This window comes from Chiloscyllium punctatum, chromosome 23 (genome assembly GCF_047496795.1).
Source record: "Chiloscyllium punctatum isolate Juve2018m chromosome 23, sChiPun1.3, whole genome shotgun sequence".
In the NCBI taxonomy this organism is placed as follows: domain Eukaryota; kingdom Metazoa; phylum Chordata; class Chondrichthyes; order Orectolobiformes; family Hemiscylliidae; genus Chiloscyllium; species Chiloscyllium punctatum.
In genome coordinates, this window is record NC_092761.1 from 13,962,080 (window position 1) to 13,974,738 (window position 12,659).

Genomic DNA, 12,659 nt, shown 5'->3' on the forward strand with positions numbered 1-12,659 from the left:
AAACAGGTAGATCCAGAAACACACACAGAGAGAACCCTCCCCCACCACCCTGTTTGCTGCCATAAATCAATTATACACAGAAACACACACACACACAAACCTCCACTACCATCCTGTCTCCTGCCATTAAACAGGGATACCCAGAAACACACACACCACGACTCAAGCAAGTTGTTTTCTGCCAATGATCAGATGTACACAGAAGCACACACACAACCCTCCACTGCCACCCTGTCTCCTGCAATTCAATGCATATATACAGAAACACTCAACCCTCCACTACCACGCTGTCTCCTGCATTTCAACAGATATATACAGAAACACTCACACACAAACCCCCCACTACCTCCCTGTCAGCAGCCATACGCAGAAAAAAACACACACAGTCCTCCACCACGACCTTATTTCCTGCCCTAAGTGGATATACACACAAACACGCACTCTACAATTGAACCACAACCATTTCTCCTGCCACTAAACAGATATACATAGAAAAACACACACACACAATCCTCGACCGCCACTCTGTCTGCTGACATTAAACAGATATAGACACAAACACACACACGTCCGTCCACCACCACCCTGTTCTGCTGCCATTTAGCAGATATATATAAAAGTACACACACACAACCCTCGACCAGCATCATGTCTCCTGCCCTGAAACAGATATAAACAGAAACACACACATATACAGAACCCTCCACCACCACCCCGTTTGCTGCCGTTAATCAGATATACACATAAACACACACAGACACAACCCTCCACCATCACACTCTCTCTGGCGATTAAACAGATATAAACAGAAACACAAACTAATCTCGACACCATCACCCTGTCTCCTGCCATTAAACAGACATACACAGAAACACACACACAACCCTCCACCACAACCCTGTCCCCTGCGATTAAACAGATATACGTAGAAATACACAAACACACAACTGTTAACCACCACATTGTTTTATGCCATTAAACAGATTTACACAGAAACACCCACACACAAACACACACAAAACCCCCGACCAACATCTTGTTGCCTGCCATAAGCAGATATACAATGAAACGCATGCACAACCCTCAAGCACCACCACGTCTCCTGCAATTAAACATATATACACAGAAACACACACACACCAACCTCGACCACCACCCTGTCACCTGCCATTAAACAGATATACACAGAAACACACTCACAACCTTCTACGAATACCCTGTCTACTGACCTTAAACAGGTATACACAGAAACATACACAACCCTCCACCACCCTGTCACCTGCCACTAAGCACACAGACACAGAAACACAGACACTCTACCCTCCAACACCACCGTGTCTCCTGCCATTGAATAGAGATACGCAGAAACACACACAACCCTCCATGACCATCCTGTCTCCTGCCATTGAGCAGGTATACAGAGAAACACTCACACACAATCATGTCACCTGCCATTTAGCATATATACGCAGAAGCACACACACACAACCCTCCACACCAACATGCCACCTGCCATTAAACAGTTATACACAGAAACACACACACAGCACACTCCACTCCCACCCTGTCTCTAGCCCTTAAATAGATATACACATTGACTCACATGCACACAACCAAATATGACCATCCTGCCTCCTGACATTAAACAGGTAGACACTGAACCCAATGCACAACCCTCCACCACCACCCTGTCTCCTGCCTTTAAGCAGATATACACACAAACACAGGCACATCCCTCAATCACCACCCTGTTTCCTGCCATGAAAAAGATATATGCAGAAACTCACACACACACACAGACACACACACACGCACACACAAGCACACACAAAACTCCATGAACACCCTGCCTCCTGCCATTGGACAGATATACACAAAAAACACACACACCAAACTGTCTCGTGCCAGTAAGCACATATACACGGAAACACACACTCACTCACTCAAATCTCCTCGACCACCCTATCTCCTGTCATCAAACAGTTATACACGGAAATACACACACACACACACACAACTTCCACGAAATAGACAGCGGAGGGAACGGCAGTTACGATGCGATTAGGCAAGATTTAGGAAGTACAGGATGGGGAAGGAACCTGCAGGGAATGGGCACATTAGAAATGTGGAGCTTATTCAAGGAAACGCTCCTGAGAGTGCTAGAAAAATGTGTTCCTGTCAGGCAGGGAGGAAGCTGTGGAGCGCAGGAGCCGTGGTTTACGAAGGAAGTGGAATCTGGTCAGGAGGAAGAGGGAGGCTTATGGTCGGATGAGATGTGAATGCTCAGTTAGGGCACGTGAGGGTTACAAGGTAGCCAGGAAAGACCTAAAGAGAGAGCTCAGAAGAGCCAGGAGGAGACATGAGAAGTTGTTGGCCGATAGGATCAGGGTAAACCATAAATCTTTCTATAGGTATTTAAGGAATAAAAGAATGACAAGGGTAAAATTAGGGGCAATCAAGGATATTAATGGGAAGTTGTGTGAAGAGTCGGAGGAGATAGAGAAAGCACTAAATGAATATTTTTCGACAGTATTCACTCTAGAAAACGATAATGTTGTCGAGAAGAATACTGAGGTACAGGCTTCTAGACTAGGTGGGATTGAGGTTCACAATGAAGAGGTATTAGAAATCCTACAGAGTGTGAAAATAGATAAGTCCACTGGGCTGGATGGGATTTAGCCTGGGATCCTCTGGGGAGCCAGGGAGGAGGTTGCCGAGCCATTGGCATTGATCTTTAAATCGTCATTGTCTATAGGAATAGTGCTAGAAGACTGGAGGATAACAAATGTGGTTCCCCTGTTCAAGCAGGGGAGTAGAGACAACCCTGGTAATTATAGAGCAGTGAGACTTACTTCAGTTATTGGTAAAGTGTTGGAAAAGGTTATAAGAGATAGGATTTACAATCATCTAGAAAAGAATAATTTGATAATGGAGAGTCAGCACGGTTTTGTGAAGGTTATGTCGTGCCTCACAAACCGTATTGATTTCTTTGAGAAAGTGACCAAACAGGTAGATGAGAGTAAACTGGATGATGTGGTGTATATGGATATCAGCAACGCATTTGATAAGGTTCTCCACAGTAGGCTATTGTTCAAAATGCGGAGGAATGGGATTGTAGGAGATATAGCAGGTTGGATTCAGTAATTGGCTTGCTGAAAGAAGACAGAGGGTGGTGATTGATGGGAAATGTTCATCTGGAGTTCAGTTATTAGTGATGTGCCGCAAGGGTCGGTGTTGGGTCCACTGCTGTTCATCATTTTTATAAACGACCTGGATAAGGGAGTAGAAGGGTGGGTTAGTAAATTTGCAGACAACACTAAGGTCGGTGGAGTTGTGGATAGTGACGAAAGATGTTGTAGGTTACAGAGAGACATAGATAAGCTGCAGAGCTGGGCTGAGAGGTGGCAAATGGAGTTTAATGTGGACAAGTGAGAGGTGATGCACTTTGGTCGGAGGAACAGCAATTCAAAGTACTGGGCTTATGATAAGGTTCTTGGTAGTGTAGATGAGCAGAGAGATCTCGGTGTCCAGGTACACAGATCCTTGAAAGTTGCCACCCAGGTTGACTGTGTTGTTAAGAAGGCATTAATATAGGGATCGAGTTCTGAAACCATGAGGTTATGCTACATCTGTACAAAAGTCTGGTGTGGCCGCACTTGGAGTATTGTGTACAGTTCTGGTCACCGCATTATAGGAAGTATAAGAAGTATGCTTTGGAAAGAGTGCAGAAGAGATTTACTAGGATCTTGCCTGGTATGGAGAGAAGGTCGTCTGAGGAAAGTCTGAGGGACTTGAGGCTGTTTTCGTTGGAGAGAACTTTGAGACGTGACTCAATAGAGACATATAAGATAATGAGAGAATTAGATAGGGTGGACAGGGAGAGTTTTTTCCAAGTATGGTGACGGCGGAGCACGAGGGGCATAGCTTTAAATTGAGAGGTGACAGATATAGGACAGATGTCAGAGGTAGTTTCTTTACTCAGAGAGTAGTAAGGGTATGGAATGCTTTGCCTGCAATGGTGGTAGATTCGCCAACTTTAAGTAAATTTAAGTCGTCATTGGACGAGCATATGGACGTACATGGAATAGTGTAGGTTAGATAGGCTTCAGATTGGAATGACAGGTCAATGCAACATTGAGGGCCGAAGGGCCTGTACTGCGCCATAATGATCTATATTCCATGTTCTATGAACACCCTGCCTACTGACCTTAAACGGATATACGCAAAAACGCACATGCATACACAACCGTCCACCACCATCCTGTCTCCTGCCAGTAAGCACATAGAGACAGGAATACAGACACTATACTCTCCACTACCACCTGTCTCCTGCCTTTAAGCAGGTATATACACACACACACACAAACACACACGCACACACATCCCTCGACCACCACCCCGTTTCATGCCGTTTATCAGATATACAGAGAAACACACATGCACAACCCTCCACCACCACACTCTCTCCAGACCATAAAACAGATATACACAGAAATACGCACACATCCCTCTCCCATCACCCTGTCTCCTGCCCTTAAACCGATATACACAGAAACACACATACATACAGAACGCTCCAACGCCACCCTGTTTCCTGCAATTAATCAGATATACACAGAAACACACACACACCCCTCCACCACCACCACCCTCTCTCCTGCCATTTTACAGATACACACAGAAACACACACACACACAAGCCTCCACCACCAACATGTCTCCTACCAATAAGCACTTAGACACAAAAACACAGACATATATCCTCCACCACCACCCTGCCTCCTGCCATTATAAAGGATATACGCAGAAACACCCACATGCACAACACTCCATGAACACCCTGCCTCCTGCCATTGGACAGATATACACAATAACATACACACACCAAATTGTCTCGTGCCATTCAGCACATATGCACAGAAACACACACGCACACTCAGTCAAACCTCCTTGACCACCATGTCTCCTCTCATCAAATAGTTATACACGGAAATATACACACACAAACTTCTACGAACACCCTGCCTACTGCCCTGAAACAGATATACAAAAAAAACGCACATGCAAACACAATCCTCCACCACCACCCTATCTCCTGCAATTAAATAGATACACGCAGAAACACACACACACACACAAGCACAACTTTCCATGAACAACGTGCCTCCTGCCATTGAGCAGATATATGCAGGAACACACACGCAACCCTTCATGACCACCTTGTCTCCTGCCACTGAACAGATATACACAGAAACACACACACCACCACCCTGTCTCCGGCCCTTAAATAGACATACACAGAATCACATGCACACCCCTCCAGGACAACCCTATCTCGTGCCATTAAACAGATATGCACAGAAACACACACACACAACCCTCCACCACTGCTCTGTTATCCTTCCATTGAGCAGATATGCACATAAATACACACACACAGCATTCGATCACCACCAGTCTGTCTCCTGTCATTAAGCAGATATATACAGAAAAACACACACAACCCTTCACCACCCCCCTATCAGCGACCATTAATCAGACATAAACAGACAACCCTCCATCAACACTCTGTTTCCAGGCATTAAACAGATATACACAGAATTGGCTGGCTGACAGAAGGCAGAGAGTGGCTGTAGATGGAAAGTATTCTGCCTGGACGACAGTGTTGAGTGGGGTCTCCCAGGGCTCTGTACTTGGGCCTCTGCTTTTTGAAGTTTTTATAAATGACTTGGATGAGGAGGTTGAGGGGAGGGTTAGCAAATTTGCAGATGACACAAAGTTTGGAGGTGTCGGCGATAGTATAAAGGGCTACAGCAGGCTGCAGAGCAACATAGACAGAATGCAGAGCTGGGCTGAGAAATGGCAGATTGAGTTCAACCTGGATAAATGCGAAATGATGCATGTTGGAAGGTGGAGCTCGAATGCTGAATATAGGAGTAAAGATAGGATTTAAGGCAGTGTGGAGGAACAGAGGGATTTGGATGTGCAAGTACATAGATCCCTCAAAGTTGCAATACAAGTGGATAAGGTTGTTAAGAAAGCATATGGAGTTTTGGCTTTCATCAACGGGGGGATAGAGTTTAAGAGCCGTGAGGTTTTGCTGCAGCTCTACAAGTCCCTGGTGAAGCAATACTTGAAATATTGTGTCCAGTTCTGATCGCCCTAGTAGGAAACATACAGAGGCTTGGGAGAGGGTGCAAAGAATGTTTACCAGGATTCTGCTTGCACTGGAGGGCTTGGCTTATGGAAAAAATGTTGAATAGGTTCAGACATCTCTCTGGAGAGAAGGAGGAAGAGAGGAGACCTGATAGAGGTGTACAAAATAATGAGAGGAATAGATAGAGTCAATGGCTAAAGTATTTTCCCCAGGACAAGATTGACTGGTATGAGAACTCATAGTTTGAAGATATTAGGAGGAAGGTATAAAGGAAATGTCAGAAGTAGTTTTTGTTTTAACACAGAGAGCTGTGAATGCATGGAATACGTTACCAGTGGTAGTGGTGGAAGCAGAGTAATTGGGGACATTTAAGCAACTTCTAGACTTGCACATGGATAGCGGTGAATTGAGGGATGTGTAGGTTGTTATTATATTTTACATTAGGATTAAATCTCGGCAGAACATCGTGGATGAAATGGCCTGTTTTGTGCTGTACTTTCTATGTTCTATGTTCTCTGACAAGTGTGAGTCGACCTCTGACCACCTAATGCCAACTGCAAAAGATGTTTAAAGACTTCAGTGAGTTGCAAAGGTGTCAGCATTATAATTATGTTTTGGTCATTGTTGATTTTCTTTTCCTTGATGGGTTGAAGCTTAACCCACTTCCAACACTACTGCTAAAACTGTTGTAAATATTTTACTCAAAGAGATTATAACCTGCTTTGGTATTTGATATTGTCTACATTCTGACAATGCCCATCCCCCCACCCCCATTTTATTGGACATATTAATGAAGAATTATACTTCCATTTTGGGATCCACCACCAACTTTATTGTGCTTATTGCCCACAGGCTGCAGGGTTCATGGAACATGGTGACCAGAGTCTGAAAAGTAAACTTGCCAAATGGACTTCTGAGACTGTTCTTTCCTCGGTTAGGGTAGTGCCACTGGTATTGTTCCACCTACAATAAACTCCTGTGGGGAAATCTAGCTTGGCCTTTTCGAGCACTCTCGCTCTGTATGATCTGAATGATAAAGTGCATTGTATCTGATCCGCAGGACACACTGCAGAAATTATCCCATCCCAGCGGACTGAGCTGCCTCCATTGATAGAGCTGTCTCTATTGGTAGAGTATCACGCAGTAACAGCAAATATCTTTTGATGTCATCCTCGAAGGTACTTGCAACAAAAACGCTGAAGACTGCGGGAAACTGCTGTGATCATCGCTAACATCGAGGCCCAGTGGAAGCCTGGTCGGCACTAAACCAGAAATCAATCGATAAAAAGATTCTTCATTTTAGAAGAATCCCATTCAGACCATCATCTTAACACTTCCTGGGGAGAAAATTGATGTGGAAGAGCGGACAGTCTCAACTGGTTCCAGCATTTACAATATTGTCGGTGTGACAACAAAAGTAGAAACCTGGAATTGTTTATCTTGCTTCTGAAAAACAGATGAGTAAATTTTGAAGATCATAGATATTTCTTCCTGGTGTTCATGAAATGATCTAGAGCAGAGTACGGTTCCCTGAGTATGGTCTGACCTCTGGGTTATGGACTGTGATATTCCGCTCACATGATCTGAACACATACAAAGTAATGATTCAGTGACAAGATCTGCTGAATCGGATTCCGTGAAGAACAGAAGCCGATGTAATGAAAAGATCCATAAGAATGGGAATGTAACAAATTATTTTCCAGACTCGAGGCGAGTGCATAGTGCTGTTTCCAGGGTGCATAGTGCTGTACAAGTAGACTGAAACAGCGTTGGGTGTTATTGTACTGCATCTTTTGTATAATGGTGCAAAAGCACTGAACTTTTGTATAGAGAGGATAACTTCAAAATCCTCAATGAGGCAAAACACACAAATGAGGTAAACAACAAAGTAACCACACAATTTGGTATTACGTTATGGCGTAAATGTCCCTGCTCAAATTTTGCTCAAAATCGCTCTCTGTCTAATTCCTAAGACTGATGTTCGAACAGTGAATGGTCTATGTCAATAAAAACCTGCTCTGGTCTCACAACTTCAGCATTTCATACGCCCCCTTATGTATGTCTGGGAATAGTAATTGATCCCTCACTGTGTTACTTCAGCACACGTAGAGAAGAAATAACTATAAGAACAACAGTCAATTATGTGACTGGGATTTGACCCGATTCTGTTGCAGCTGTAATTGAAATTGCTTCCACCTTTCCTGTTTCGGTAATAAGATTGCACAGCTTAGTGGTGAGTTTTCATGCATTGAATTCGACCCAGCATCCTTTCTCAGGTTGAAATTTGCAGGGATAATGACACGGGCACCGTTTACTGAAATACAAAGACGTTAGGAATGACACGCCCATGATACCATGTTGTTCGAAATGAAGGAAATGAGGTTTACTGGGAGATAAAGCCACCAGAAAAGAAAAGAGGCGGTTTAATGGGATGATAGCATAGATAAAGAATAATGTGGGAGAAATCAGGAGAGACTTAGTTGTGTTCGAATAGAGGTTATCCAGCTGAAGATCTTAAGAGTAAATATGAGGGAAATTTCCTCGTTTCAGTGAGTGGAAACTAGACGTTAGAAATTCAAACCCAGCAGGGCACGGGAAATAATTTTGGTCAGGCATTTTATATTCTGAGAGTTATTGCATTCGGAGATGAACTTTCAGAAATAAAAACATTTTAGGAGCTGATTCCAGAATATTCGAAAAGCTCGTGCAGGCACACAAGGAGTGAATTAAACAGCGACAGTGATTCTGGGCTGCCTGGATGGGGGTGCAAAAGGGAAACACTCTGGAAGTGGTTAACATTCATAGGAAAGAAATTGCATAACACCTGCAATTGGAAATGTTAAGTGTAAGAAGAGCTAATGTAGTTGGAAGGTGCAGCAGCTCATTCTACATGAAATATTATATAATTCAAATGCACTGATCTGTTTGGTTTAGCTCTGCATTGAATGGAAGTCGGTTAGCTCAGTTCGTTGACTAACTGGTTTGTGAGAGAAATGAGACCAACAGCGTGGGATTAATCCTCTCACTGTCTATCCGCCGTTTGATATGATCATGGCTGACCAAACATGTTAATGTCTTTGCCCAGCTCATCCACAACAACCTGTCATACAATGCGATAAAGACATTTAAGCAATCGAAAATTTCTGTTCATACAGGTAACATGATACATATTGCATCCGTCAATAATCTTCACCATTCGGACATCCAAGAACACGTTGCACAGTGGGTTTCTGCACGAAATTTGCAGGTTTTGCCGATGAGCATCTGATTCTGATCTGATCATTATTCAAACGATATGATTCTGTAAAAACTCACAACCAAGAAGGTAATGAATTTCCTCTGGTCAGTAGCAGGGATGAGAACTCCAGACGATAGGAATTGGCGATGAATCAGCACAACACTCAACGGTTCAGCTGAAAACTGAATTTAACTCCAATTCTAGTGCGGTTCAAACCCACAAACATTGAATTGCAAAGTTACCAAATTTGTAGAAATCTAACACGCTTTCCATTGCGCCACAGAGCTGCACTCGCCACAATTTTACTGCACCCAAAGTTGCGGTTGTCATCAAGAAGATGTCGACAATCACCAGAAGATGGGGAGTTTTTCAAGGAGATCTTTTATTGGCAAACAAAAACAGTGATATTCAGAAAACAAATTTTTGACTCGCACGAACCTCAGGGTCTATGGCATAGAGTCATAGAGTCATTGAGATGTGCAGCATCAAAACAGACACTGCTGTCCAACTTGTCCATGCCGACCAGATATCCCAACCAGTCTAGTCCCACCTGCAATCACCCGGACCATATTCCTCCAAACCCTTCCTAGACATATGCCTCTCAAATGTTGCAATTGTACAAGCCTCCACCACATCCTCTGGCAGCTCATTCCATTCACGTACCACCCTCTGTGTGAAAAGTTTACCCCTTAGGTCTCTTTCATATCTTAACCCTCTCACACTAAACCTATGCCCTCTAGTTCTGGACTGCCCGAACCTCAGGGAAAATATTTTGTCTATTTATCCTTTCCATGCACCTCATAATTTTGTAAATCTCTATGAGGTCACCCCTCAGCCTCTGATGCTCCATGGAAAACAGCCCCAGCCTGATCAGCCTCTCTCTATAGCTCAAATCCTCCAACCCTGACAACATCCTTGTGAATCTTTTCTGAACCCTTACAAGTTTCACAACATCTTTCCGATCGGAAGGACACCAGAATTGCTCGCAATATTGCAACAGTGGCCTAACCAATGTCCTGTACAGCCGAAACATGCCCTCCCAACACCTGTACTCAACACTCTGACCAAAAAAGGAAAGCATACCAAATGCATTCTTCACTATCTTATCTACCTGCGACTCCACTTTCAAGGAGCTATGAACCTCCACTCCAAGGTCTCTTTGTTCAGCAACACTCCCTAGGGACTTTCCAATAAGTGTATAAGTCCTGCTAAGATTTGCTTTCCCAAAATTCAGCACCTCACATGCATCTGAATTAAACTCCATCACTTTATACCTTTTTCTTTAATCATGTTTTTTTAGCTTGTCAGAATGCCAGCTGTGTTAGTCAGAATTACCTCACTCCAGCTATACAATAAACCAATGGTGCTAATTCCCATTATCGTTCTACTTCTGCCACTATTGTTTTTCCTAATTTATTCTACTGTAACTATTAAGTATTCTACTGCCATCTGTGCTACAATGAACCTCCATCCCAGACTAACCTGTCATGATTAGATATTTAGCTCCCCCATCTATCACAATGTTGTCCTGTCCCAAGCTGACTCTACTAACTACTAATTAGATATTTCATGCCATATCCTGCTACAAGTGTCTGGAGCAGGCTGACTCTATTATCAATTAATTAGTTAAATTCATGTCCGAAGTATGTACTGTCACGACGTTTCCCAAACTGCCATGATAATATTTAGTAGGAATATAATATAATTGATATTATCTCAGCCTGCCATAGTAACCTTTCAGCCTCAGTCTGACTCTGCTAATTGGTGTAGGAGCATTCCACTGTACTTATCCCATCCTGCCACAGTGACCTTTTGATAAATATAGCATTCCGGAGACCCCTTGTAACAGATTGCCAGTCGTTTCCATGCCTTTAACCTTCCCATGCTTTCATGCTCTGTATTTTTTGTGCAGTGTTGCGTTCTTTCATCAGACATCTTCACCCCACTTTCCAGTAACTGGTCCTTATCCAAGAGTGCTCTCGCTTCTCAAGTATTCGGCTAAATACTCCTGGAATGTTTTGATGACTCATAGCTTTACCACACGTTCAAACAGTGATTTCCAATTATACAATATTCTCAGAGTGAAAACGTTCTTCCTCTATCTCATCTGAACATTCTCTCTCCCTTGCGTTTAACAGAAAACCCTGGATGTTTACTCTTCCCATAAGAAGTTCATTCCTATCACACGTACCGATCCCCTTAATGTGCACCTTAATCACTTCCTCACTTAGCCTTCTCCGCTCCCAGAGAAAGAGCCTGAACTGAGCTTGTCTATCTTCACCATGGCAATAGTGTCGTGCTGGAAAAGTACAGCAGGTCAGGCAGCATCCATGGAGCGGGAGAATCGACGTTTCTGGCATAAATCTTTCATCAGGAATGAGGCTTGAGGGTGGGGACTGAGAGATAATTGGGAGGGGGTTGGGGTTGGGTGCAAGGTCGCTGGGAAAGCAAATGGTGGATGGAGGAGGGGAGAAGGTGATAAGTCAGAGGGGTAGAGATGAATAGGTTCGAAGGGTGGTGCTGAGTTGGATGTTTCAGACTGTGATAATGTGGGGGAGGGGAAATGAGGAAGCCGCTGAAATCCACATTTATCCCGTGTGGTTGCAGGGTCCCAAGGCAGAATATGAGGCGTTCATCTTCCAGGCGTCAGGTGGTAAAGTTTTGGTGGTGGCTTATGTCCGAACCGTCGATTGTCCTGCTCTGCAATTCACATGACAGGAGAGATTGAAAACCAAAGACTAAAAAAAGGACAAAAACTTATAGATTCAGAGTTAATGGAATTAGACACAGTGCATATGGAAACCATTTGGCCAGTTGAGTCTGCACTGTGCCATGGAAGGGATTCACACTCTCCACTCTATCTTTCTGAACCAGCATTTATGGTGCACCTACAAAAATAGAAATTACTCCAAAAGCTCAGCGAGTCAGGCAGCATCAGTGGAGAGAAATCAGAATTAACATTGAGAATTAAAATCAGGTCCTACGAAGGGTCTGTTACCCGAAATGGTCATTCTGTTTTCCCCGACCTGCAATTCTGAATTTTGTCTCTTATTTACAGCACTTACAGTCCATTCAGATTTTGTTTGCCATTTACCTGAATTGCACACATTTGCATTGTGGAAAGGAATCGGAGCAGCCAGAGAAAACTCACACGGGAGAGAGAGAGAGAGAGAGAGAGAGAGAGAGAGAGAGCAGGAGTGTGCAAATTCCACACAGTCACTCACACAAGACTTGAATCGAAGGCGGATTTCTGACGCTGAATGG